The sequence below is a fragment of the Vicugna pacos genome, chromosome 9, assembly GCF_048564905.1.
Source record: "Vicugna pacos chromosome 9, VicPac4, whole genome shotgun sequence".
NCBI classification, from domain to species: domain Eukaryota; kingdom Metazoa; phylum Chordata; class Mammalia; order Artiodactyla; family Camelidae; genus Vicugna; species Vicugna pacos.
This window is the reverse complement of record NC_132995.1, coordinates 26,601,207-26,629,187: the sequence shown is the minus strand read 5'-3', so window position 1 is coordinate 26,629,187 and position 27,981 is coordinate 26,601,207.

The following is a 27,981-nucleotide window of genomic DNA, read 5'->3' as shown; positions in this document are numbered from 1 at the left end:
CATATAGTTTTTCATAATATTCTTGTATGATATTCTGTATTTCTATTTTGTTTGTTGTAATAAAAGCTAACTCTTGGGGAGAAGGTATAGCTCATTGGTAGAGTGTGTGCTTAGCATGTACAATGCCCTGAGTTCAGTCCCCAGTACCTCCATTAAAAAATACATAAATAAATAAATCTAATTGCCCCCTGCCTGCCCCCAAAAAAGAAAAAAAATAAAATGTTTAAAAAATTTTTAGAAAAAAAGCTAATGTATCAGGTACTGCTCTACCACTTTATGTTATGAACTCCTTTAAGCCTTATAACAATTCTGCGAGGTGTTTGCCTTTATCTCCAACCCAAAGATGAGGAAATAGAGTACAGTAAATGGCAAATTATTTGAGCCAAGATGACCCAATACAAACCCAAGCAGTCTGGCCCCAGAACCCACTCTTAACTTCTATGGTAAAATTGCCCAATGATCATAATAATTAATAGTAAAATTGCTAAGCAATAAGATATAAATAATAAAGATAATCTAAATAAAACAATGCATCCCTCACAGACCTCTTGTGAAGAGTCAGTGAAGGGATGTTAGTGTCTTAACCAGGGCTTTTATTTTCTGTATTCTGTTGCTTTGACATCTGGGCCTTGCTGGCCTTGGGGGACTGCCCCACCCAGGGTCAGCCAATTCCTAGAGGTAGGAAATGGCTCTCTTAGGGGGGCTTGATTTTCAAATATAAACCAACCCACCCAGAGCCCACATCTTAAACCATCTCCTTAACTAAGTTCCCACACCCCAGGCTACCATCTTCCTGCCCTAATCACTCAAGGGTCAGATGACAGACAACTGAACAGCCCCTACCCACCAGGGTCCACTGAAATCATTCAAATTAGGAAACCCTAAACCTGAATATTTGGCTTGTTCATTCTTTCTTGCGAAAATACAATGAAGGCCCTGGCCACCATGTCCCTCTCTCCCCGTGGCTCTCGACTGGACCCAGTGCTTTCCATGTGCCCCCCCCGTGGTGTGGTGTGCCCCCTTCTCTTGGAAACTGTAACAAACTCACTTTTCAGTGGTAGTCATCTCCTGATCTGTTGGCCTTATAAGACCTCAAATTTTCTATCAGTACATTATGTTTAAAAACCGTAAGTGAAAATTCTTTGCACTGATATAACCTAATATATATTACGATGATCCTGAGCAAGTGTAAGTTATTATAATATTGAACTGGGGAGGGGCTTCAAGATGGTGGAATGGAAGGACGTGGAGCTCACGCTCTCCCACAAACACAGCGCTGAACAAATGTAAGTTATTATCCCCTTATCCATGTGGGGAGAAGCAATATGTACTGAATACCTACCAATTTTGTGTCTGCTATTTTACATACATAATTTCACTTAATCATCACTATTGTTACGGTAAAAACTCGGAGTTTACCCACTGTACAGATAAGAAAACTGAGAGGACAGATTTGAGCAGTTTGCTTGGGTCATCCAGCTTGTAGATGACAGCTTTTGGGCTTAATTCCCTATTTGTCTGATCTGAAAGCTTCTGTCCCCTGCTTCATCCAAGAGGGGACTGCAAGAGGTCCCTGTGAACCCCGTGCCAGAGGGAATAAGAAAACAGACGCCAAATGAGAAGTCCTTTGCTCTTTGTCCTCCCAAATCATCTTCCCTTTCTACTGTGTCTCAAGGATGCTTTCTCCATAAAGAAATTTTGCCTCACATCAGCCTTTGCTTCTTTATGTATTAATTCATTCTTCAGCTCATTTGTAAGACACAGGGTGATGCCCGCTTTTAAATAGTGCATGCCTTCATTTCACCTTGGCCTGGATCAATATTTCCACTTGTCCCAAACCGTCAACTCTCCATCACCACCCCTTTGCCTGTTATCCGCCTTCTCACTGCAGTTCCCTTGTCATAGGCAGCTCATTAGGCTGCGCTCATATCCCGGAGCCAGCGACTGGCTGTTAGAGTGGGCACTCCCACGTTCCACCTCCCCACAATATGGAACTCCACTGTGACGGACAGTTCCTTCAGTGTGAGAAGATATTCTGATGAGAACTCTTAGGAATAAACTCTTCTGGGGGGATGTGCTGCCATCCAGCAGAAATGGGGTGGAGCAGTACTTTGGAGAAGGGACTATAACCCCTCAGGTCTCTAGAAAAGGAGAAAAGGGCTGTGAGTGGACTTGCCCAACAATCCCCACTCTGACCGTAGAAGCATTATCCTTGGCACTCGGAAGCGGTTGATAGTGGACATCAGTGTTCTCACCCTCTCTTCCCCCTCCCTGTGGGTCTCAGCAGCATCTCTTCCTCCAGGGGAACCATGCCTCCTCTACTCAATGCCTGTGGACTCTAGGGGAGTGATACCATCCTCCCAGTGCCAGAACTGACCAGTTGGACTGTTGTAACTACAACCAACTTAAGTTAATAAGAATCAATCTTGCAATTTAAAATGAAAAGGTGGCCTTTCCTTGGGGGTGGGTCAGCTAGTGGGAAGTGGGTGTGGAGTTGCTGGTGGCCATATTGGTCCCCTGGCCTGAGAATGAAGCCAATGAGGAGGAAAGCAGAGATGGGGTGGGAAGACAGTCAGTCATCCCTCTGGCCTGGTCTGTACACTCAGGTCAAGTTCAGCCTCAAATTAGATCCTCTGCCTGACTCTCCATTGTGTGAGTTGCTACTGTCTCTTTTTTTCTTAAATCAGATTGAATTGGGTTCTGTCTCTGGCATCTGTAGCAGGTACCCTTCTAGGCCACACAGGGAGGACCCTAGATCTGCTCCAGACACACTGGCCTTATTTTCCCTTCTTTGATGGCTCCAGTCTTGTCTCTTGAAGTTACTTTTCCTGGGGCTGTCCTCCTCCACTCCTGTTTTCCTGGATAACTTCTATTTAATCTCTAAACCTCTTAGCTCAGATGTCATGCCTACCAGACCAAGGCGGGCCCTCTTGTTATACACTCCATGCACTCTTACTCTTTCCTTCAGAGCACTTAGTTGCAGTTGTAATCATGCCTTCGTTTTGGTAATTCTCTGGTTGTCCACTTCCCAACTGGCGGCCCCTTGAGAGCAGAGATTCTGTCTGCTTTGCTGTGCAGTAGAGCCCCAGCACCGAGCAGAGTGCCTGATACACAGTGTGTGCTCAATGAATCTTTGTTGAATAACTGTATAAGTAAAATAACTTTTATTCCTCTGTGGACAACACAGAGTTTTACGAAAAGACACTTACCCATTGGATGGGGGCCCGGGAAGACAAACCAGTGGCTGTCCCATCTGTTAAGTCTCAATAGAAAGACGTGTGACTTGGGGGAGCGGGATCACGGTCCTCGAATATCCAAAGGAGGGTATTTGGATGGAGGGTGGAGTCTTGTTCCTAATTCTCCATGGAATGGGTTGGCAGACAACGGGGGATAGTACCCAAGAGGCAGGCACTGACTCTATATGAGAAAGGACTAGGTGAGACCCATGCTGGGAATTCTGATGATAGATTCTAGAAAATGTTCTATATTTATGAAAGTTTCTGTGAGGACCGTTTGAGTGGGTCCCACGGACCTTTGGCTGTATGTGCAGATCCAGAATCACCATTGTAGATCTTAGTTTCAGAGAACTGCAAGATTAAGAGACAGCATAGAGATCTAACTTCCTGCCCTGCTCCTCCCTGTAGCATGACTCTCAGGCCATGGAGCTCAGCTGGGACGGTCCCAGTGACGAAGAGAGCCCACCTTACTAAGGACAGTCTGCCTGCCGGTGTACTTCCATCTCCACCCCTCCTTTATGCCCCTCGTGCAGGGTGCCTCTTAGAGAATGCTTGGACTGTGCCTTCAGAGCCTTCGGGTTGGTCTCTGCATAGTCAACAAGCCACAGGGTGTCAATGTCGACCTTACAGCTAATATTGCTCAGAAATAGGAATTTTGACGTGAGATGTTGTCGCTAATAAAGATGCGCCTGCTGGTGAACTGGCTAATATCTTGGCTTCCTCAGCCCCTTTGCTACCTCCGCACAGACGACTCCGAAGAGATAATTACTTTTCCGCCAATATAAACATGACTGCAATCAATACAGTTAGTGAGTAATATGATTTTCAGAAGAAAAGAAAACACCAATGTTAAAGACGTTTATATTGACATGATGCTGGTCTGGCGCGTGTGTGAGCGCGTGCACCGTCCTTGGGAAAGAACTCAGAACCATGCGTCTCCCGGTTGCCCCAGCCTGGCTGATGACACAACTTCTCCTCTGCCCCAGATGCAGCTCTGGGGAAAGCAGAGTGAGAATCATGCCAAGGGGAGTTAGTTTTCTAGAAAAAATGTTACTCAGAGACTCAGATCTCTTTTGGTTGGAGGTTTGTGTTCCCTGTTCTTTCCTTAGGCTGTGGGGCCTTTGGCCAATTGTTTTTCTTCTCTGGGTTTCATTTGCATCATCTACTAAGAGAGAATGATTTCCCCCATTGAAACACCCTCTAAATGATGCTGTAAGTATCTGATGACAAAGTTGGAGTGGCTTCAGAAACCATAATGTCTTTGACACATGCCAAGTGGTCTTTCCATCCTGGTTGCCCCCTGGCCTCCTTCATTCCCATTTTATAACACTAGTAGGGGGTGGAAATTCTCCCCACCTGAAACTTGCCATCAAGTCCTGGGGAGTCTATTTGGCCAAAGCAGAAGCTATAAAAGCAGAGCTGTTGGAAGGAAAGAGAACACCAATAAGAGCATTCACAGTATCAAATATTTATTGATCACTCATTATGGATCTGCCCTGGGTTAAACATTTTACATCAATCATTACATTTAATTCTTGCAACAGTTATGTACTATTGTCATCCTTCTTTTACAGATGAGTAAATGTAGACTGAAGTGAGTATCAAAGAATGGAGAGTGCTCTTTTAGAAAGAATGGGCAGGAAAGGCCTCTCTGAAGAAGTGACATTTGAGCCAAGAAGTGAACCCTGTGACTATCAGAGAGAACTCCCCAGGTTAAGGTGTTGAGTGAGGAATCTGCTCAGGGTGGCTGCCTAGTTGAGGGCTAGGAGAAGATTTGCAGAGGATAAGCCAGAGAGGTGGGCAGGGTGAGGTTATTGGGGATCTCCAAGACGGTGGCGAGAAGTTTAAGTCCTAGTCTAACTGTGAACATGGTGGCCATGAGACATAAATGAAAGGATAGGTCCAAAGTGGCTGTGAACTGCAAAACATTAAACTGATATGATATGCTGTTATAGTTATTCATTCATTCATTCAACAATCTCTCCATCCCACCCTCATACTAGTCCAAGTCCAAGTCCTTTATTCAAAGGAGCTCAGGTTCAAAACACTTCTAATTGTTTCCTGGATTCCAGATGGAGTGTTAATGGACCAACCTTGACCTCTGAGGACTCATGAACTAAGAATTGATCAAGTGTGAGAAGCCCAGAATGAGGCAGTCCCCAGGAATCCCTCCTTCTGGTTTCTTTCCAAGCTAACAAGACATTAAAAGAAGACCTGCTCCCTGGGTATGAGGAAGTGTGTAATGGGCCATTGCAAGATGAGCCATGATTACTCTGAAGATAGACTTGGAGCTATTCCAGAGAGAAAGGCTCACTTCTAATCATCCAGAGATTTCCTATTGGGATTTAGTGTAGCCTAGAAAGAAATGACATTAAATACTCTTCCCCAGCACCAAAGGAAAAATATAGAACAGAGAATTTACATACTTATGGATTTTACAACAGAGGATTTTCACAGCCCCACATTGGTTTGCAGCCTCAAATCTGGAATCACCCCATGTGCAAGGAATAAAGCAATACAGACATATCTGATGCATAAAGTAATTCACAGCTGATGGGTCCAAGTAGCGTCCAAGTTAGGATAGAATTATTGGGCAGTTATCCAAAACTGGAATCCTCTGTACTTTAAAAGTAGAAAATATTTTTATTATCTTAAGACTTTGTAATTTTGCCAATTTAATGGCAAATGGCATTAATGGCAATCTTGCCAATTTAATGGTTAAATATTTTCTCACTGTTGCTTTATTTTCTTGATTACAAATAAAGCATTTTTTTAAAGGAGAAGAGAGATGTATTTGTAGACTTTAAGCACTGATGATAGCAACACAAAGCAGATCACTTTTTTTTTTTTTGTGGTTTGCCTTTGGCAGGACATTTCCTCCTCTTTCTGGAGATATGTGAATAGAAGTAAGATATGTTATCCAAAGCAACACCATTTAGCCAAATACATGTCCAACATGTCTATTGTTTGTCTCTTGGGTGTTAATTCATTCAACAAGCAGGTATGAGACATCACCTCTATTAGGAAAGTAGTTATTGCTGGCTCCTGCAACAGAAACCTCTCAAACTCAGTAGCTTGACCCAAGAGAGGGTTATGCCTCACTCATACAAAGCCCTGTGTGGGTTGGATGGATTTCCCACACAGTTCTACTCCAGGTGGTGATGCAGGGATCCAGGCCATTCCTATCTTGTAGCTATGTCATCAGAGCAAGGGGTCCCCAGACCATGGTGGTGGGGAAAGAAAGGACTAAGGGCTCACCTTGGAAGTGACTTGCATGACTGTTACCCACATTTTATTGGCCAAAATCCAATCATGTGACCCTGCCAAGCTGCAAGGGAGTCTGGGAAGTGTAGCAGAGCACATGGACAGATATGGGCTCTCACATCCTCTGCCATACACGTTAACTGTCAGCCCTGTGCATAATGAGAGGGATATACAGGGGACTAAGACATGGACACACCCATCAATTCACAGTTCAATTGGAAAATAAAGTTCATACATAATTATGCCATAAGGCAGAATATGATTGGTAAATAATAAGAATTATCAATTAGGTGCTACAAATCTCTCACCATTTTAAATGGCAGTATAGGTAGAGAGAACAGCAAGACAAAGTTGTGGAGGCCAGAAAACATGAGTTGTGTCTTGTTAATAGTGAGATAACACTTTAGCAAAAGACAGGGACATGTGAAGGAGACAAGTGGCAGGAAATAAATCTGAAAATTTAATATAGGCACAAATCAGAGAAAAGATAAGGAGTTTCAGAAGTCATTGACCATTTTTGAGGAAGAAAAGATTAAGTGAAGGAATTAATTTAATAAACACCAGTTTAACCCAAACAAGAAAAGCATGTAATCACTTTGTGCCTTGATATACTTATCCATAAAATGGTGATTTTTTTTTCCTGACTTAAAGTTTAATTTACATTTTACAGGTTAGTAATAGATTTCTCTAACAATATTCTTTTTTGAAACATTTTTTTGGTATTTTATTAAAAAATTTTATGTTGCTGCAAATGGCATTATATTGTCGGTTTTTATGGCTGAGTAGTATTCCATTGTATAAATATACCACTTCTTCTTTATCTAGTCATCTGTTGATGGACATTTAGGATGTTTCCATGTCTTGGCTATTGTAAATAGTGCTGCTATGAACATTGGGGTGCAGGTGTCATCCTGAAATAGAGTTCCTTCTGGATATATGCCCAGAGTGGGATTCCTGGGTCATACAGTAAGTCTATTCCTAGTCTTTTGAGGAATCTCCATACTGTTTTCCACAGTAGCTGGACCAAACTGCATTGCCACCAGCAGTGTAGGAGGGTTCCCCTTTCTCCACAGCCTCTCCAGCATTTGTCCTGGAGAATGTCATTCTAAGAGAAGTAAGCCAGAAAGAGAAAGAAAAATACCATATGAGATCACTCGTATGTTGAAATCCCCCCCCAAAAAAACCCACAAACAAAGCATAAATACAAAACAGAAACAGACTCATAGACATAGAATACAAACTTATGGTTGCCAAGGGGGCAGAGGGTGGGAAGGGATAGACTGGGATTTCAAAATTGTAGAATAGATAAACAAGACTATACTGTATAGCACAGGGAAATATACACAAGATCTTATGATAGCTCACAGAGAAAAAAATGTGACAATGAATATATATATGTTCATGTATAACTGAAAAATTGTGCTCTACGCTGGAATTTGATACAACATTGTAAAATGATAATAAATCAATAAAAAATGTTAAAGAAATAAAATAAAATGCAGGATTTCAAAAAACAAAAAACAACAACAAAAAATTTAAACACATTTGTTGTGGTATAATTCCTGTTCAGTAAACTACACATATTTCTGATGTACAATTTTGATAGATGTATATGTCTATACACACCACCACAATCAAGATAGCTAACAGTTCCATCACTCCCCAAGAGGTGCAAATTTCAAACTCCCAATTTATCCCTTCCCCCACCCCCTTTGTCCCCTGGTAACTGTAAGTTTGTTCTCTATGTCTGTGAGTCTGTTTCTGTTTTGTAGAAAAATTCATCTGTGTCCTTTTTTTAAGATTCTATATATAAGTGATGTCATATGGTATTTTTCTTTCTCTTTCTGGCTTACTTCACTTAGAATGACGATCTTCATGTTGGTCCAACCATGTTGCTGCAAATGGCATTATTGTATTCTTTTTCATGGCTAAGAACTATTCTATTGTGTAACAACTCTGTGCCTTGGTATACTTACCTGTAAAATGGTGATATTAATCTTTATTTTTATGGCTGTTGTGAGGATTAAATGAATAAATACACCTAAAATGCTTACATGTAGTTACACTAATATGTGTAATAGTGCCTGACATAATAAGCAGTTTCTATGAATACTAGCTGAAGAATATGTGGTCTTGTTTTACTAACACCTCTAAGGGAGGCAATTATAACTCAAAAGAAAATCTTGACCAGGCCATTAAAGAGATTGCCCAAAAGGACTGACAACCAGGATAAGAAGACCAAAATACCTATAGTGAAGATAGAAGTGTTTTTCTGGAAACCCCAATATTTCAGGAAGGCCACATTCCCCTCCAAGTGCCCTCTTGCTTCAGTTCAAGTCAGGAAAATAGTTGCATAGAAATCCATTAATAGTCAAATTCTGAATCTGGCTTGGACTCAGTAGACCCTGTCCCAATCCATCCTCAATGGTAGGAAGAACTAATTTAGAGAGAGTAAAGGAGAAAGAGTGTGAAAAAACTAAAATCACTGTATGTAATCTAGTTTTGTAAATATGTATTGATGCTTATTGCATTCCAGACCCTGTGCTGGGCACTGGGGTTGAATAAAACCCTGCCAATGGCTTAGGGACACAAGTCAGGTGAGGGGGACAAGAGTATAACTAGTAAGTTTAAGGGTCACAGAGCAGGGTAATTACCATATGAAAGTAATTATCCTGTGAGGCATCAGCATAGTGGAGAGGGTAGAAGTGTCAGAAAAATCTCCTGGGAGACATGGCACTGAAGTTGGGTTTTGGAGATTGAATAGGAGTTCACCAGATGGAAAAGGAGAGTAGAGAAGTGAACCAAAGAGAAGAAGTGCTCTAGGATCTTGCTTCTCAAAATGTGGTTCATAGCCCAGCATCATCATAAACACCTGCACAATTTCAAACCTCATCTCAGATCTGCTGAATGAGAATCTGTGTCTTTTTTTTAACATTTTTTATTGATTTATAATTATCTTACAATGTTGTGTCAAATTCCAGTGTAGAGCACAATTTTTCAGTTATACATGAACATATATATATTCATTGTCACATTTTTTTCTCTGTGAGCTATCACAAGATCTTGTGTATATTTCCCTGTGCTATACAGTATAATCTTGTTTATCTATTCTACAATTTTGAAATCCCAGTCTATCCCTTCCCACCTTCCACCCCCTTGGCAACCACAAGTTTGTATTCTATGTCTATGAGTCTGTTTCTGTTTTGTATTTATGCATCGTTTCTTTGTTTGTTTGTTTTTAGATTCCAAGTATGAGCAATCTTATATGGTATTTTTCTTTCTCTTTCTGGCTTACTTCACTTAGAATGACATTCTCCAGGAGCACCCATGTTGCTGCCAATGACGTTATGTTGTTGGTTTTTATGGCTGAGTAGTATTCCATTGTATATATATACCACATGAGAATCTGTGTTTTAACAAAATCCCATTGTGATTTATGGGCACCTTAGTATCTGACAGCACTAATCTAGGAGGACTAAACAGTCAGAGCAAAAGAAGGAGAGAAATCTGGACATGACCAGGGAACTCTAAGAAGCTTAGACCAACTCAAGAGCCAGCCAGGGGCAGTGGTAGCTGAGGCTAGGGAGGCAGATCCCACACCCACACCACATTTGCAAGGAAGATAAGACCATCCTCAACCCAAGGTCCCCTGCTTAGAACCCCCAGGCCTGTCCAATAGCAGTCGAGACTCAAATCATGGCCAAGTGAGGGGTGCTGGCAGCTTGACTCTGGCAACTGTCTTACCTTAGACCAGAACTGACCTCCATTTGCATTTCCTTCTCCAGACCTGGGTCCATTAAAGCCAATTCAGCTGTTTACCTATGCCCACATCACAGGGCTGCTCTGATGAAAGTTCATGCAGACCAGTCAATCAGGTCTAATTGTCCTGTTGCGATTCCTTGCCAGTAACTAAGATGTGGGGACCCACTGACATGACTGGCATGACTGCATCACAGCTTTCAGAATACCCATGGATGCTGCAGGCTTCCACGTGCAGTGGTGTGTGTGTGTGTGTGTGCTCACACACGTGCACATGCGTGTATGGTCATCTCTGCAGCACACACAGAAAAGAGCTTCTCAAATCAACCCACCTCCTTCCTGTGGTCCCTTCTCCAGGAGTAAAGGTGGATCCACAAGACAGATCGGAGATACAGACACCGTAACCTTCATTCACAGAATCTATGGACCATTACTTGATCTTCAGGTTCTCTTTCTCCTTGCCTTTTGGCAGAATCATGAGGCAATTTTCCTTGTCCCCTACTCATTCTGTCCTTATCCTCAAATAATAGCCACATGTTCCTTCACATGGTCTTTGCACATGCTGTTCCCTCTGCCTGGAATGCCCTTCCATGTTCTGACTACCTGAAGAACTCTCTGCTCAAGTTGTGCTCACTCCTCATGCTGAACTGAGGCTAGGGTCTGTGGGACTCCACAAGGGCAGAAATTATATAACTTATTTTTGTCTGCACATTTGCACCAAGCACATTACTTAGTGCAGAGTAGGTATCCAATAAATATGTAGAGAAAATTCTACTCTGTTGGAACTAAGAAAGTCAGAACATGCATTGTTGTGAATAAGTTTAGTCAAGCGATAAGGGCTAGTTTTTTATTAAGTATGCATTATGACTTAAAGAATTCATGGCAAATATACAGTGCCCAAATCTTTCCTAATGCTGCCTGACATCCACAGGCAAAACAGAGAGAAGATATGAATAGGAATTTTGGGGGAAAAAAGAAAACTTAAGGAGCTTGGTCATTTTGCAAAGGCTGGTCCAACAGGCTGAGCAATGTCTCTCCCAGGATGATTCTGAGTCCCACAAAGAGTCCCCAGAGGCATCTCAACTTCAACAGCCTTTGCCTCCCTTTCCTAACCAAACCAGACCCAGCTGGTGTAGGACAGAAGTTGTTAATATGGGACTCCAGCAGTTAGGAGGGACAGGTTCCAATTCCAGCCACAAGTTCCCATGACAAGCAGTTTGGCCACCACTACATTATAGGGGAAGAGCTTGTACAAGGTTCTACATGATCTAGCCCTGGCCTACCTCTCTCCTCCCTCATCCACAGTTTTCTAGTCACACTGCATTTCTTGGGAACTTTGCATATGAAATTGCCTTTGCCTGAAACATTCTGCCTCCAATTCTTCTTACAGTGGGCTCTTGCCATTTAGGTCTCAGTTCAAATGTCACCTCCACAGAGAAGTCTTCCCTGACTGCCCTGACTATTACCTCTTCCTTTGATCTGTCTTATTTTCTTCCGAACACTTAGCATTTTGAACAGCATCTTATTTCTTTTCTTATTAACTTGTGCATTTGCATTCTCCCTACTTTACAAAATGAACTATGAGAACAGTAACCTTCTTTACTACTCGGTCCCTGATGCCAAGCAAGGTACCTGGCACATAGTAGGTGCTCAGTAAGGATTTATGGAATAAATGGGTGAGTAAATGAATGCTTATCAATCTCCGCCTTCTGGAAGCCAGGCACAGTGTCTAGCGCAGAGTGAGGATGAGTATGGTTTGTTTTGTGGTTGTGTGTATGGCTTAATGTAAAAGTAAATGAATGGATTAAGGAATGAGTGAAGAAAACAAGGACTGAGTCTGAACAGTAAGTAAAGTATGTTTAGAAAATCCTGGCTGGCTCCATGTAATGCATTAATTAGTGTTGAAGATATTAATCCAGATTAATTCTTCGAAGTTGTTCTGCCTATTGGGCTACAGAAAGCCACCCTGGTTGGTATTTATGGGTAGTTTGGAGCTTTTGGAGATGCCTATTTGGGGTAAGGAGGAAAGGATGCCTGAGAACTTCTCCTCTCTAAACATTTAATGAGGCTTTTGGAACAGATCATCTGGAGAGGATACTGCAGAGGTAAGGGCTAAGGTATAAAAATAGATGGATTTCCTTATTGAAATGACTCCCAGTCATATTTTCCCTGTGTGGCATAATGATTAAAAGTCATAAATTACCATTAACTGTGAAGTGTGCAGACAGTAAACCTATGAGTATCTCCTTTATCCCAGATCTGGGGCTCAGGAGCCCTCAGGGAAGGTTTGATGGTAGCAGGAGCCACATCAGGGAAGAACCTCAAAGGCCTTATGGTCCCCAGACACAGAGCAAATGAGCACAAAGCTCCTGGAATCTGCTCTCAAAAGGGAAAGCCCAGAGGAATGAGGGGCTGAGGATGCCTCAGCCTCAGATGAAGTCTTATCTCAGGTTTCGCGGCTACTGTGTAGACTGTGTGTTGAGTGTGGAGGGCCCCCCCACCCCATCTTTAAGGCAGCAAAAAAATGTTTTCAGCCCAGTGGAAAGCTTTGGGGATCCCAGAGAAAGCAAAAATGCCTTTCCCGCCCCAATGGGGCCCCAGTGGGGCTTACAGTGATGAGTCCCAAACTAGGTGTTGAATCAGCATCTTCCTAGGATTTTAAAAATAGAAATTCCCAGGCCCTAGCCTGGACCAATGAGTCAGAATCTCTCAGGAAAGGGCTCAGGGAAGCTGTGTTTGTTAAAACTCCCTGAGTTCCTTACTTGCTTTCTCTCCATCCTGAAAGTAGAAATGAACAAAAGGAATGGGGCAACTCTTCCCTGGCACCAAACCAGAGTGCAGACTTGTGATTCCTGAGAGAAGGGAAACACGCAGGAGGAAGAGACCTGTGTTTACCCCGGCTTTCTGACCTGGAGCACTTCTCAAAGTAAGGCAGAGGGAGGGGAAATCCAGGCAGATTCCAGTGGTCTGATTGAGCTGAGCAGAGGTTGGAGTTTGAGCTGCTGAAGTGGCTGGAATTTGTGAGGTAGGGCACTAGACAGGAGAGATGTGGAGACGAAAGACCCCAGAAGTCGGTGTGGGCATGTCCTGTGGGGTCTTGGGTGATGCCTGGGCTTGGAAAGTCCAGAGCAAGACTGGGTGAGGCCTAGCAGAGAACAGCTGCTAAGAGCCTCTGAGAACTAGATGGAAATGCCAGGGGCTCTGCAGGGCTGGGAGCTTCAGCTCAGCTGGGATGGAGAAGCCCTGGTGTGCCTCTCAGTTAGGTCTGCAGAGAGACCATACATTAGGGTAAGGACCACACCCTAGAGTAGGGTTTCTCAAACTCTGCACTACTGACATTTAGAACACATAGGCCTTTGTTGTCAAAGGCTGTCCTGTGTACCGTAAGAAGTTTAGCAGCAATCCTGACCTCTACTCATTAGAGGCCAGTAACACCCACTCTCACTGGTGACAACTCAAAATGTCTCTAGACATTGCAAACTGCCCCCAGGGGGACACCCTCGGTTGAGAACCACTGCCCGAGAGCCACATCTCATGACTAATGATGAAATTGAAATAGACAAAAAAACAAAACAAAGCCAAATAAGATCCAGAGGATTTGCCAGTAATTTAAATGTCTGCAATAAGTCATAGCCTTTAAAGGAAAACCTCCCTAGGGGTATCATCCACAATATATAGCACACAATAAAACATTACTAGGCAAGCAGAGCAGGAAAATATGACCTATAATCCAGAAAATAGTAATCAAACAGTTAACAATACTGTATTATAAATTTGAAAATTGCCAAGAGAGTAGGTCTTAAAAGTTTTTATCATGAGAAAAAAAAGTTTGTAGCTATGTTAGGTGATGAGTGTTTACTAAACTTATTGCAGCAATCATTTTGATATATATATATATAGATATAAAATCATGTTGTACATCTGAAACTTATACAATGTAATACATAAATTATATCTCAATAAAACTGGAAATAAAGGAAATTGGTGATCAATTAAAACAGACTTTTAAATGGCAGAGGTATTGAAATTAACAAAAGGACTCTAAATCAGTTATAAGTATGTTCACTTGAAAGAACAGATGGAAATAACAAGAAAATAAATGGAGAATTTCAGCATGGAAATGGAAACTATGAAAAATAATCAAATAGAAATTATAAAACTGAAAATTGCAGTATATGTCATGAAAAATTCCCTAGAAATAGATGAGAGTAACAACAGACTGGAAACTACATAATAAAGGGTCATGAAACATAAAGCTAGATCAATAGAAATTATTCAATGTGAAGAACAGAGTAAAAAGAGTGTTTTAAAAGTGAACAACTGGAGATTCCTCAAAAAACAAAAATAGACTTAACCATATGATGCAGCAATCCCACTCGTGGGCATATATCCAGAGGGAACTCTAATTTGAAAAGACACCTGCACCCCAATGTTCATAATAGCACTATTTACAATAGCCAAGACATGGAAACCACCTAAATGTCTGCCAACAGACAACTGAATAAAGAAGTTGTGGTATATTTATATGGTGGAATACTACTCAGCCATAAAAATAATAAAATAATGCTATTTACAGCAACATGGATGGACATGGAGATTGTCATTCTAAGTGAAGTAAGGCAGAAAGACAAAGAAAAATACCATGTATCACTTATATGTGGAATATTAAAAAAAAAAAAGACAAATGAACTTATTTACAAAACAGAAACAGACTCACAGACATAGAAAACAAACTCATGGTTACCAGCAGGGAAAGGGAGTGGGAAGGGATAAATCGGAAATTTGAGATTTGCAGATACTAACTACTGTATATAAAATAGATGAACAAGTTTATGTTTTATAGTACAGGGAAATATATTCAATATCTTATAAATAATCTATAATGAAAAAGAATATGAAAACAATTATATGTATGTACATGTATTATGCTGTACACCAGAAATTGACATAAATTATAAACTGACTATACTTCAATTAAAAAAAAGTGAACAACTGCTACTTATACAGTTAATTGCTTTGAGACAAATGTGTCAAGATTATTCAATGCGGAGAGAAAGTCTTCTCAGCAAATTGTATTGAAACAACTGGTTAGCAATATGGAAAAAAAAGAACCCTGCACCACATATGAAAAATCAACTTGAGATGAACTATATTTAAACATAAAATCTAACACCTGAAAGAAGACATAAGAAAACATTTTTGGTAAGCTAAGGCTTCTTAAAAGGTACACAAACAGCAAAGAACAATAATTATAAAGGGAAAAAATGATAAATTGGATGTCATCAAAATTAAAACCTTTTGATCCTCCTAAAATACCTTGAAATAAATAAATAGGCAAAACACAGACTTGGAAAAAAAAATTCTCAAAACATGTATTTCACAAAGGACTGGTTGGTATCCAAAATACAAAAAGAATACATATACCTTAATTATTTAAATTTTTTTAATAAGCAAAATATTTGAACAGACATTTCACAAAAGGAGATATGTAACTGGCTGATTAGCACATTAAAATGCTCATCATTGTTGATCATCAGGGAAATGAAAATTACAACCAGAATGTGTAAAAATACATAAGGCAGCTAAAATTTAAAAGACTAACATCACTCAGTGTTGGAAAACATGGTACAGTCAGGACTCTCACACACTGTTGGTAGGAATATAAAGTAACACAACCACTTTGAAAAGTGTTCTGGCAGTTTCTTACAAAATTCAACAAAAGCTATGAGTGAATAATTCTATTCCTGGTTATTTACACAAGAGAAAGAAAAACATTTGTGTGCACACACTCAAACACACACACCTACAGACTTGCATAAGAAAGTTCACAGAAGCCTTATTCACAGTATCTAAAAACTGGAAAACAGCACAGGTATCCATTAATGGTGGAATGGCTAAAAGTACTGTGACAGCTTCAACAATGGAATACTACACAGCGATAAACATGAACTAATTCTTGATATGTAGACAAACATGGATGACTCTCAAACAGCTCAATCTAAGCAAAAATAGAAAAAAGTCTTACATAAACTCTATATACTATAGATTTTACTTATATGAAATTCTTCACACTGAAGGGAAATAGAAACAAACAGAAAATCAAATCTATTGCGATTATGGTGCAATGCAAAGGACCTAAGCACTAAAACAAATGTGAAAAAGAACAAAATTAGAGGACTCACACTACCCAATTTGAAAAATTACTAAAACTACAGAAAAGACAGTGTGATATCTATCAGAATAGATAATGGAACAATGAATTGGGAGTTCAGAGATAGAGCTGCACATCTATAGTTAATTGATGTTTCATAAAGGTATCAAAACAATTCAACGAGGGGAAAGAAAGACTCCAGCAAAGGGTACTGGAACCACAAGATAACTGTGTGGGAAAAATTTAACTTCAACACTACCTCATACCATACAAAAATTCAGTTTATGCTTGATCAAGGACATAAAGGTAAACGCCAAAACTCTAAAGCTCTAAGCTTCCAGAGGAAAACATATAAGAAGACCTTCATGGTCTTGAGGTAGGCAAAAATTTTTTGGAGAGGGCCTTAAAAGCACAAATGATAAAAAACCAATTGGCAAATTGGACTTCATGAGAATTTAAAATATCTGTTTATCAAAAGACGTCATGCAGAGAAAGATACGGCAAACCACATGCTAGGAAAAGTTATTGGTATATCTGAAAAAGGACTTGCATTATAAACATTTATATTTTTTCCCCTAGAACTCAATAGTTAAAAGAAATATAACACCTTGAGGCTGACCAACACGCTCATGAAAAGGTGTGCAACACTATTTGTCATCAGGGAAATTCAAATGACATCTCTAATAAGATTCTACTCCACACCCACTAAAATGGATAACATTAAAAAAACCTGTCATCACGAGATACTGAAAACAATGTGAGACAATGGAAACTGTCATACATTGCTGGTGGGTGTATCAAATTCACAAGATCTTTGGAAACTCCTTGGCAATTTCTTATAAAATTACCTATATACCAGCTCTGTGACCCAGGAGTTCTACTCCAATGCTAGCCTCATTGCTGGGGGAGGAGGCAGTAAATAAAGAGGGAAAGGAATAAGGATGTAAGATCATTTCAGATTGTGAGCGTGCTCAGATAATGCTTTAATGTGCTCAGCAAGGTTGTGGTGGCAGTAGCGGCTATTGTCATTTTTTTCAGTCTATGAGATCCTTGAAGGTGGAGATGGTTCTGAGTCATTCCCAGTCTTGAGCGGAGTGCCTGGAGACATTCAAAATGTATTTGATGGAATGACTGAGTTGGGAAGAGTGAATGAATTAAAGCAAGGAATGGAAACTGATGCACTCAGACCCACAATAAAAAGAAAGCAGTTAAGCCCCCAATTGTGAGATACAAGTGATGTGAACAGGCACTTAGAGAAGGGAGATGGGCTGGAGAAGTCTGGGAAGGCTTCCTGGAGGAGGTAAACTCTGAACTGGTTCTCTAAAGGTTTGAAAGCTAACAGGTGAACAAGAGGAGAACTGGACTGGGCTGGGGAAGATGCACATGAGGAGCAGACTGTGGCAAGAAGCCTGCTTGGAGCCATGTTGTGCTTCTGAGTCAGCAGTCATCCATGGGGATGGGTGATGTAGAAGGCTCGGCTGCTGACAGCCATGCATCAAGGGAGAGGCCTTCTAAGCCTGCTGCCAGGCACTCAGCCAGCTCACAACCTAGCAGCACTCCCTATAGCCATTCAGGTCTGTCTAGGTGGTGGTTTAAGGGTGTTTGTTCCCGCTATGCTCTCCTCCCCTGGCCCTGGTGGAGTGTCTGATCTATATTCTGCAGTTTTCTGAACACCCTTAGCTGACCTCCCAGCAAACCGCTGATGGAGGGGCTTGTTCCATAGGTAATTTACAACTGCAAGAGGGGTAGGGAAGGAAGTGGGGCAGGACCAGAGCCAGCCTGAGCACTGACCTCAGATTTAAACTAGCTGCACTGATTTGTTGAATCCTGAACAAAAATCTAATTTTTTTAAACTGAATCATCAATCTAACCCAGATGAATTTTTAGAAACATCAGTGAACCATTTCCAACTAGAAACTTAGATTTTCTTCCCCCCCAAAATTAATGACCTAGAGCAGTGGTCTTCAAACGCTAGTGAAGATCAGATTCACCTGGAGGGTTCTTTAGACCACAGATGGCTGGGCTTCACCCCCAGAGTTTCCCATCCTGTTGGCCCAGGGTGAGGACTAATAACTTGCATTCCTAAGGAGTCCCCAAGTGGTGCTGATACTGCTGGGTCCAGGGATCACACTTGAGAATCACTAACCCAGAAACATCTAGGAGAATCAAAATATTCTGCAAGCCTCAACTGAAAAACAGCTCTGCGGGGTTCTTATTAAATCTCTGATTTAGAAGACGACTATCACACGGACAACTATCAGTTATATTTCCTGCGTGGCTACTTCTAATGCTGTGATTCTCAGTCTTCTTGGTTGCTTAATATTTCCCTTGAAAATCTGATTTTAGAAGTTGTGTGAGACATTTCCACGGCAAAATGCATGCACACAGGTACTCACAGAATTTTACCTGCACTTTGCTGGGGTTGAGTCCAGACCACGCCATTTCGGTTGGTTCCTGCTCATTCCTGAACCATAGTTGAAGAAAATCTGTGACCACAACCAGAGGCTGCTGCACCTGAGGTCAGGAGAAGGGTTTCAGTGCTCCTGGGCCAGCTGTGTGACTCTGAGCTAAACGCTTACCCTCTCTGGGACTATAAAATGAGGCTAATCAAAACTTTCGATTACCTCTGGAGAATGGGTCTTTCTTAGGAAGCTGGAGAACAGTTCTTCACCGTTCTTGACTGTCAAGTCAGTCTTTTTTATTGTGTCAGATTTTGGCCATGTGTAAATTAAAACACAAATACACCAGGCACTCTTATATTTTCATTTCTTGAATGTGTACACATGATCTTTTCCAAAAGATCCAAATCAATAGCCAATTAAAAGCCTCTAACACCTCTGTAGGATACATACAAATAATAATTTAAAAATCTGCAGCCATGTTAGTTTTTAGTTGCCACATTTGTGACAAGGAAATCACACTAAAATGGCAAAGAAATCAAGCCATCTGAATGTGCTTTAAATATTAAACATGCGCCCTCCTCCCTGGGTTGTTTGAGAACTTCAAGTGGGACAATGTATAAGAAAGAACTTTGGAAATGTGTCGTCTGCATACTCAGCCATAGAAAGTATAAAACAATGCCATTTGCAGCCACATGGATGGACCTGGAGATCGTCATTCTAAGGGAAGTAAGCCAGAAAGAGGAAGAAAAATACTGTATGATATCACTCATACGTGGAATCTGAAAAAGAAAAAGAAGACATAAATGAACTCATCTACAAAACAGAAACAGACTTAGACAGAGTAAACAATCTTATGGTTACCAGAAGGAAAGAGGATGGGAAGGGATAAATTGGAAATTCAAGATTTGCAAATATTAACTACTATATATAAAAACAGATTAAAAAACAAATTTCTTCTGCATGGCACAGGGAATTATATTCAATATCTTGTAGTAACCTTTAATGAAACAGAGTATGAAAACGAACATATGTATGTATATGCATGCCTGGGACATTGTGCTGTACACCAAAAACTGACACATTGTAACTGACTATACTTCAGTTTTTTAAAAAGGTTATTTTTATGATATGGCCATCATCATAATGCTTATGGGGTTTGAAACCCCTCCAAGGGCCTCCTAAAAGCTCTTTTCTGTCAGGAGCCAAAACCTGTTTTTCTTACACTCAACTCTTTTCAGGTGGGAGGCAGGTGGGAGGCACTTCTTGGAAAGAGGCTTAATTCCTTAATATCCAAATCCCAGTGTAAGTGTGTATGTGTAGTCTTTAATGCATGCTCCTCATTACCCATCCCCAAATGCACACACACACACACACACACACACACACACACACACACAAATAAATGACACATGAAAGCTGTGAGCTGGCCTTTGCTTGGCCAGCAGGCCCTGCACCAGCCCAAGAACCTCTTGCCCTGTTTCCCCAAAGTTATCAGATCCAGAGTTTTCACAGTGAGCTCATCAATATGACCCCAATGATCAGTCAATGACCACCCCCCAAGCAGGGCAATTAGTGTTCACCTCACACAACAAGCAGGCTTTCATGAGCTCCAGGTCCCCTACCCTGAAGTTCTCATCTCCTGCTGCAGTGGCATCCTCAGCCAAGCTTTCCTCACTAAGACCACTGGCCGTCCTCTCCTGACAGCGCCGAGGCAGGGCTGAGTCTGGAAGGTAGATGGAGGTAGAGGGAGTGAGACAGCGGGTCCCCACTCTGCCTAACTCGTGAGCGGTAGGCATGTCCCTCCCCCTCTCTGGGACCTGGTGTCTTCATGTATCAAATATGAACAGGTGGATTAGACCAATGGTTCTAAGCCTTTAGGGGAGCCAGGAGCCCCTTTGAGAATCTAACGAAGCAATGGGATCCTTTCCCCCAGAAGAATACACGGAAACATTCATGCATAAATAATGCACATTTAATTTGAGGGGTTCATGAATCTAAAGCCCACCCATAAACCCCAGGATAGCCCTGAGCTTCCTTCCGGCACTAACAGCCGCACAAGGTGGTGATGAATTCTCCTGTCTCTCCCTGTCCATCTCTCCCTTTCTTGCTATCTGTCCTTCAATGTGATCATATGGATCAAAAGAGACAATGAATGGGCAATGGTCACTTGGATCAAAAGAGACAGAGAAACTCTTCCAAAACTGCCCAGTATGGTGCATATGTGAGGGGTGGTTGCTGTCAACCTGTAGTTGCTCTAATCCTCCTTGTTGACCCCATGGTGAGGATAACCAGCATTTATTCAGCACCTACTTAATGCCATGTGATATGCTAAGAGCTGTCCACGCATTATCTCATTTAAGTTTCAAAATAATCCCTCTGAGTTGGGTGATACTATTACTCCCACTCTGCAGATGAGAAAATTGATGACAAAGAGTTGATTTACCTTGCCCAAGATGACACAGACGTGGCAAAAAACAGATTCTGACTGAGATCAAATAGCCAGATAGTGGGATGGCCAGGTTGTCTGTCACAGTGATGACTTTTATCCACTGGACTAAATATTATAAGTGAACCCTGGGCTGAAGAGAAGGGCATCTCCTCAAGGACAGACAGACGGACACACACAGACAACACTGAAGAAGCAAGTTAGACCAGTATAGATGGGAGAGGCAGTCGGATCAGTCTGGGCTGGGATGCCTGGGGGGACTAGGCAAAGAAATTAATCAGGGGCACTTCCTGGAGGAGGTGAAAGTGGGCTAAGCTTGAACAAAAGGGAAAGATAAACAATAGTGAAAGTGTAGCCTTCTCGGCAGGACAAAGAGACCGGCAAGTGCAGAGAGGCAGAGAGAGACTGGATCATTTTAGTGCAACAGACATTTAATAAGTACCCACTCTGTGCAGTCTGCTGCAGTGTGGGAGGCCCTGCGCTCCAGCTGCTCAGTCAGTGCCTGGTGAGGGCAATAAGGGGGGTGCAGTGATGGCAGTCCCTGGGACTCAGGCAGCCAAAGGGTTTCTAGAGAGCCATGGTCATGGTGTAGCTGCCAGGATACCGCTTCAGTGTCAATAGGTCCTGGGTTCGAATCCCAGCTCTGTCACTTGCTGAATTTGTTAGTGAATCACTCCTACCTCTGTTTCTTCATCTGTAAAATGGGGATAATCATAGGATCTGCATGGAAGAGCTGTTGATAGTGTTAACTGAGATGATGCACCCAGAGACTTGGCCCAGTGCTGACCAAGAGTAAGCACTGAATGGTGGTGCTACTACTGCTCTCACTGTTCCTAACTGTAACAAAGTTATTTGCATGATGCCTGGCACTCGTAGGGCACCTAAGTGTTGGTGTCCCTCCCCTTGAGTCTGCTCCCTGTGCCCATTTATTCAAGACAGAAAAAAAGTGTTTTAGAACATCAGAGAGGAAAAGTAAAGTTTCCCCTTGTTTCCCTTCAGGTGTTTGCAAGTGGTGTCCAGGAAGAGATCACATAATTCTTTAGAAGAGGAGTGATGTGCTAATAAACTACAGATTCTGAGACCTGGGTGCCCATCAATGACAGCCGGTAACTCTGACAGGTGAAATTGAACACTTAGAACATTTCACTTGATTCCTTTCAAACACACACAGAGAGACAGGCCCACATCTCAGCTGTGTCCTTAATTGGTCACATTTGGAAGCATGCTGCGTACTTGTGACCTGGAGTTAATAAACAGCCAGTCAGAGCCCTCACCATATTGAAAAGCAGTTTACAGGAAGGAGATTTGCTGGGTGCCAACAATCATCGGCTGGGGTTTTAGAGCAAATTACCCATCCATCAATTTCTCTTCTCCTGGGAGCGATTGTTTCAGGCCACGAGATCTTTGCTAGAAGTGAGATCAATACATAGAAATTCAAATTTACCCCGAAGTCAACTAAAACACAGCGTACCCCCCACTGGCCCTGTTTCCCTGCCCTCCCCTCACAAAGCCGGTCCCCCTCTTGCCTTGGCGCCAAGCTCTCGACTCAGCAGCCTCTTTGCCTCCTCACTCACACCCCACCTTTAATCAATCACCAAATCTGATGATTCTGCTTCGGAAGGGTCTCTCCACTCCTATTCCCACTGTCCTAGACCCTTGTCTGCGGTGCTAATGAGACACCTGCCATTGTCTCCTAACTGCTCCCCCTGCCACCATTCTTACTCCCTTTCAAGCTATTCTCCATGTGGCTGCAAAGGAGATCTTTCTAAAATGCAAATTCAGTCCCATCACCCTCCTGGTTAAAACTTTCCAAAGGCTCCCTGTTAACTTCAGGATTAAATCTCAGCTTCAGATAATAGCAAGGAGGGAGCTTCAAGATCCCAAGACTGCCTACCTGCCCCCCTGCCCCCCACCTCCATGCTCCCTCCTTCCTGTAAGATGGTCAGTGCTTTAGCAAGACCAAAGGCCTTCAGAGACTTCTGGTTCTGCCCAGCTAGGCACCTGTTGCTTCCAAACCTGGAATGCTCTCCTTTTGTTGTTGGCCTGGAAATTTCATTTCTTCCCCATCTGTGAAGCTCAGCTCTGACATTACTATCTGTGTGAAGCCTTCTCCAGCCTCTCACAGAAACAGAGTGGATACACTCTCTTGTAACAATGGGGATGTATTTCAATTGTTGAATGCATCTTACTGTATTTAAGTTTGCCTGTATTCAAGCTTATTGTCTATTTCAAACTGGGAACAAAGTGACCTCAAAGTCCTTGCATCTTTCTATCTCCACTGCCAAGCTCCGTAGGTTTCACACGGGTCATTTCAACATCACCATATTCATATTGGGTAGGTATATAATTCTTTCCATTTTACAGAGAAGGAAATTGAAGTTCAGAGACGTTCAGAAGCTTGTCCAAGAGCACACAGGCAGTAAGTGTCAGAGACATACCTGAACTCAGGTTGAAGTAACTCATAAGGGCTCAAGAACTATTGGTACCTTTATTAAATGTTGATCAGGTGCTCATTCTTTTAAACCATCCCCTGTCAACCCCTATCCTGAGAATACATTTAGAACAAGAACCTAAAGGACCCTAAGGAAAATGTTTAGGCATATATTTATTTTATTAAAAGGATTTTGCTAATATGACCTCTTTCAAAACAAAACATTTGAAAATGCAGTCATAGAAAGAGCCTGAATTTAGAGAAGCTAGCGGTCCTACCAACCCTAATCATTTACTTCTTGTGTAAATTTCTTTAAGCAAAAACCTTCAGGTGTCTGCAGGTGGTGGGCATTGGAACAGTGGGTACCAAGGGGCTGCCACTAGGGCAGGAACAGTGTCCGCTACAAACAGTAACAATGGTAATGACAAGGTTCTATTCATTGAACATTGATGATGTCCCGGGCACTGTGCTAAGCGCTTGGCATGACTTAGCTTTCTGATAACATGTCCAGGGTTGCAGGCTGCCAGCAGCAGCAGAACTGGGACTTAACCCTGTGTCCACCTGAGACCAGAACTCATGCTCTGGTCAGTAATGTACCACTGCTCCCTGTTGCTGCTTCGTATGGCCCGCTAAGATTGAAACAGCTTCAGTGGCTGGCAGGGATGACCAAGGTGGGGCTGTGGTTTGGATGCTCCGCTCAGGGCCATGTGATCACCATGTTGTCTGCCTATGGGGCCGTGAAGATGACCACAACCAGATAGCAAAGGTCCAGCCGCCTAGATGAGCCTGGGGTCTCTTCCATACTAAAAACATCACCCCAAGTCCACCGAGGAGGAAACAAACCTCCCTAGACATCAGGAAGGTGGAAGCAACAAAAAGGTGAGGGAGCAGGGGGACAGGAAGTCCTTGTTTCTCAACCAAAAAACCCCCAGATTCCTGGCGCTTCTCCCAGCTTGGCACTGGAAGAGTTAATCCAAAGCTGCCGCCGTGATGAATGGCTATAATACTGTCTACGTAATGGGTTTCCTATTTAAATTTTGTGAGGATTTAATCAGTTGGGCGCAGCTGTGCAAGATGCACCATAAACTATGTTGAAAAATATGTAGACATATACATTTATCTGCTACAAATTAAGCTCACTTAGAGGTGGTCTTAATGGCCCATGTAGCCATCATTACAAGCATAAATTCTAAACTGTCTGTTTCCAGTGAATTTGCTTTGAGAAAAAAATTAATGCTCATCCTTAGCAGAGCATAGTAATAAATGAAAGGACCCTTAATTTGCAAAGCGCTAATAGCCCAGCCATTTTTCATTAGGAACCCCACGCTGGATCATACATGGCAGGGTGGCTTCGTGGGGAATTCCATTGCCCAGGCTGGGGAGGGATGGGGCGGGCTCTCTGGAGGCCAACCCTCTGTGGTTTACCTGCCCTGCTCAGAGGAAGGCTGAAAACCTGGCTCTAATGTGAGGTGGTGAGCCTGCCTTCCCTTCAGTCTTGGCTACATCTCTCCTCCAGAGATGCTCACCGGGCTTTGCTGTGGCCGTCATGGCAAAACTTACCCAGCACCTGGGTAGCCCAACAGTGAACGCACGTTTTGGTGTTAATGAGAATATACAGAAGGTGGGAGTTTTCCCACTTTCTCTTAGGTCCCAGCACTGGGAAATGGAACAAGATGGCTGGGTTTGAATGCCACCTGCTACTTTGATATGGCCTGATCCCGGCAACTTGCTTCCCCTCAGATTCACCAAGAGCTGCTTGTTTGCAAGACAGTCTCCCATTTCCCCTTTCACTTCTTAGCTGATTCTTACCTTGCAGCAACACTAGGAGGTTGTTGCAATTATTTCCCTCATTTTAAATATGGGGACAGTGCCAGGACAGGGGTGGGGCGAGAGAGGCTTCTGGGGTGCAAAGTTTAAGGATGCACTGCTCTCAGGGTTGTGTAACTGACAAGTCTATGCTTGTAAGACCCTGATAGCGTTTTCCTCCTTAAACTTTGCTCCTTAAGGGTCTCTCTTGCCACACCCCAGTCCCAGCCTTGGAGTCTGGTACAGAGAAGTCAAGCAACTCACCCAAGGACACATAGGTGCTAAGTGAGAGCTAGAGTCCAATTCAAACCAGCTCACTCTGAATCCCACTCTCTTTTCCATGTGCTGTGGCGATGCCCATTTTGAATCGAGAAGTTTGATTTCATTCAGCCCAAGTTGGGCACTGTCAGCCAAACTGTGCAGTAGAAGCTTTCACATACTTGGTCTTGTTTCATTTCTTCATAACACTGGTTTACTTTCAGAAATAATCATATCAATTCATTTAAAAAATTTGTTTGTGGCCCATACACTCCACTAGACTCTTCACCACTTTAGTAGTTGGAAAAGTCCTTGACACGTTTTAGATGTTCAAGAACTATTTGTTGAATAAATTATCTTATGTTGACAAACATTTGAATGAGCCATGTGAAACTAGTGTGTGTGTCCTCAAGCTGGTCTAGATGGGCTAGAAACATCTAAAAGGTTGGGTTTACTTGCTGTCCTTGAGTATAGGGTGTTCTCACGCTTGGCCATCCTGGGAGAAAGAACTGGTCTTGGAAAATCCAACCAGACAGAAATGCATATCTGGGTTGGTTTGTTCTGATCCTTGTCCAGTAATCAGAAATGTAGAAACACTCAGCAGTTAACAAAGTTTCTGATGGCGAGAGTTGGGGTTGTGCTAGAAAGAGGTAGGAAAAATAAAATGCTGAAAATCACTATTTACAATAGCCAAGACATGGAAGCAGCCTAAATGTTCATGGACAGATGACTGGATAAAGAAGATGTGGTGTATATATACAGTGGAATACTACTCAGCCATGAAAAATGAAATAATGCCATTTGCAGCAACATGGATGGACCTGGAGATTATAACACTAAGAGAAGTAAGTCAGACAAAAATAAATATCATATGATGTCACTTATATGTGGAATCTAAAAGAGGATACAAATGAACATATTTACAAAACAAAAATAGATTCACAGACATAGAAACATGTAAAATGGGTACAGGGAAGGGATAAATTGGGAGTTTGGGATTAACATATACACACTACTATAAAAAATTAAAGATAGTAAAATAAAATGCTGAAAATTAGAATCTTAATAAAAATGTTTATTGAAACCTGCCCAGTGGCAAAGGCACCAGCATGGCACCCCCAGCAATGTCTTGAGTGGCATGCCGGAGAGCTCCTTTTAGACCTTAGAGGTGGCTCCCAAGCTCTCTCCCTCTGCCTCTGGTCAGCTGGCCCAGCTTCCCTATTTGAGACAAGACGTCAAGTGGAAGACTAGTCATCTCCCCTCCACACCACCTCTAGGAAGGCTCCCAATGTGCCCCACAGCATTTCCAGAGAAAGTGCCAGAGGAGGAGAATAAATCTCTACATACCTGGCCCACGGTTCTGAACGATTTAACAGTTGACAAGGTTGTGGAAACAGGCACGTGTTCTTAATCGCGTTAGCATCACTGCCATCAAAACTGATGAAATTAGGAGCAGCCAGAGAGAAGCCCGTGCCCTAGGCTGAGTGTCTGGGAGAGGGGGTCATGGGCAGCTGCACCTCCCCTTCCCCTGGATGGGGTCCACTGGGCAGGGTCCACATAGGATGGTTCCAGTGGGCACTAGCCAGCCTGGCTGAGTGGGTGGCCAAGTACAGTATTGGGGTCCACCCACAGAGAAAGCTGAATTCCTAACAAATTTCAATGATAATGTATTGAAAGTTAAATATATGATCAGACACTACACAGATATTCAACTCTTTTTTTTTACAGCAATGAGGGTGGAACACTGATCTGAATCCATGCCCATCTGCCTCTAACAGCTTCTAAGCCAGCTCCCCTCTGCCTATGGAACCCCAGTCCCCACCCCCTCACCTGCCTCACCTGACATCACTTCCTCTAGATACTCCCTCTGTTGCCTTATCCTGCCCCAGACTGTTTGGAAGTCACTGGCAGCATCCTCAGAGCTCCTAGCAGGTACAACTCTGGCCCCAACTTTAGTCCTTCCCAAGTGGCCCCAGGAGGCCACAGTGCTTCATCTCTTAGCCCATCTATAAACAAGAATTAGGGCTCATAGTAACTGAATAAAGTACACCAGAGCATCCCAAACTTTAAGGTGCAAAGAATCCCCAGGGGACCTTGTTCACAGCAGATTCTCATTCATCAGGTCTGGAAATCTGCATTTCCAACAAGTTCCAGGAGAGGTCCGTGCTGCTGGTCCTGGGGCCACCCTCTGAGCAGCAAGGGTCCATCTGCTATGAGTGCAGAGAGGT